The sequence below is a fragment of the Dysidea avara genome, chromosome 12, assembly GCF_963678975.1.
Source record: "Dysidea avara chromosome 12, odDysAvar1.4, whole genome shotgun sequence".
NCBI classification, from domain to species: domain Eukaryota; kingdom Metazoa; phylum Porifera; class Demospongiae; order Dictyoceratida; family Dysideidae; genus Dysidea; species Dysidea avara.
This window is the reverse complement of record NC_089283.1, coordinates 18,880,028-18,882,288: the sequence shown is the minus strand read 5'-3', so window position 1 is coordinate 18,882,288 and position 2,261 is coordinate 18,880,028. Positions and strand designations below refer to the sequence as shown.

General features: G+C 32.6%; 1 long non-coding RNA gene across 1 annotated transcript; it reads left to right on the top strand.

Moving 5' to 3' along the window:
* Nucleotides 1–547: 547 nt before the first annotated feature.
* Nucleotides 548–2,117, top strand: LOC136241182 (uncharacterized). The gene is made up of 2 exons (XR_010694212.1): nucleotides 548–1,638; nucleotides 1,819–2,117. It is a non-coding gene; the product is annotated as an uncharacterized lncRNA (long non-coding RNA).
* The last annotated feature ends 144 nt before the right edge of the window (nucleotides 2,118–2,261 follow it).

Below are 2,261 nucleotides of genomic sequence, written 5' to 3'. Positions count from 1 at the left end.
GCAACCACATAAACTGAAAAGGTATTGTAAATTTTAATTTTTGTTTCTTCTTCCATGCAGTACATTGTGGCTGCAATTGCTACACATATATTACTTCCTCACAGTAAATTCAAATGGATCAATTCAACCTCCATGGGTAAATTTAACCTACAAATTTTTTTTATTAAAATGACCATTTAAAAGTGGTTATAACTAGGGTAGGCTTTTGGATTAAATTGGTCAAAATAACTAGGGTAGGTCAATATAACTGTTCACTTAGGATGTTGAAATAACATATTTGGGTAATTTCAGTGTGTATGGTCAAGTCTATACTATGGCACAGATTAGATGACCACCTACATGGTTAAATTTACAGTACACTAGCCATTATAACATTTGTGTTACATCCCACAATCAAAAGTGAACATGGAGAACATAGGTTTTATATACAATTTGAAACTTCTATAAGATCAGGTATGTTTAAAGTATTCAGATGCAGTATGTAGCAACTATTGTGAATATGTGTCACACATAGATTAATGTATGTTATTACTAATGATGACTGACTTGTTAATTAATGTAAACAAACAAATAAACAAATATTTTGTGACGTGAGTTAATTTTACCACATGCAGATGGTTAAAATAACCATGATGGTAAGGTTATTTCAAACACTTGGCTAGAGGTTGAAGAGACCTTAGGGCATCTGGGTAATATAACTATATCTTACAAAGTTAAAATAACCAAGTACATCCTTGGGTCATTACTACCAAAAAATCGGTCATTTGAATTGCAGGTAAAACAAGCCAAAAATTTGGGTCATTTGTACCCATTTGAATTTACAGTGCTATTGGATTCATGATCCATTGTTTAATTGATACACTGAAAATTCAAAAATCAGGCCATTATTACATAATGCTACTCCTCCTTCATACCTGTAATAGAGTTTATAATGATGTGACATGATGTAATAATTCATTATGCATACTTGTAATATTAATATTGTGTACTGTAGTTGTAAGAGTTAGTTGTTATTGTGTGCTTTCAATTATTGATTAATATTATTATATACAGTGGTCTGTTCTGCTTATAAAAGATTTGCCCAAGAGCCGACTTCCCTACAATTATAGAACAATATACCCACACATATGTTATAGCAGCCATATTAATTAATTTGTATCCATTGGAAAATCGAGCCAATTTTTTTCAGTCACATACTGTATATGTATATTACTTCGTTAAATATTTTATTCTATTGTTGCTACATAATCTATTGTTTAGCTTTAATTTGTTTGTACACTAGCTTCCACTTAAAAATGGATATTTATGCCTGATGGCACGCACTAAAGGAGTGTTGAGCAGACAATTTTAATCAGATGAGCTCGAGAAGTACAATGTAATGATTGCTCAAACAGAGGAAGACCTGGAGAATGCTGATACAATGACATTGAGGGAGGTAGCAAAGAGATTTAACTGTAGAGAAAGCAATATTCCAGTTTGCAAATTAATGTAAATCTGGCTGTAGCGTAGCATTATTAGCATAATTAATTGCAGGCATGTGCAATAAATTCTTTTTAAACTGAATCTTTGCTATTGAATGAGGCATGCATATTGCCTACTGAGATGAAGAGGAAAACATAACATGGCAGAGATTTTATGGTGAGTTTATGAGTTCTAATGAATATTTCAGTAACGAATGTATATTATCTAGCATTGTTTAATTGTTAAGTGTGTTGTAGCCACTCACTACACTTACTGTGGATGGGACAATGTGTTTAGCTATACTCTTATCTGAATGTATAATAAAGTTAACAACGTCCACATTAATTTGTGCTGTAGGTCCAGTGTGATGAATGTAAGTGGTGGTACTATTTACAGTATGTATAAACAAGAAAAGTACACAAACAGGAAATTGGATCCTCAAAAGAAGAAGAGTGTATATAGTAGATAAAGATGCAAAGACAGTGAGGGGCCACTGATGTTGCACAACTGATAACACTTACAAAGTTCTTTTTTCAAGTTGTTAGCTTTGCACAAGCAGTATATGTATAATTCAGTTAGAACTTACTAGCTACCATGCACGGTGACATTGTAATTGCTCTCCTTGCTTATTTACCCAATTGTGTTGTAAATTTTCAGTTATCCACACTTATATAATAAGACCATTTGCATGCTTCTGATAGCTATAAAGTAGCATACACAGTACCATTCATGTGAAGTTCTGCAGACAACGTGAGATCATGTACATAAGATTTAGGTATGTATAGAACAGTTCCATTTCC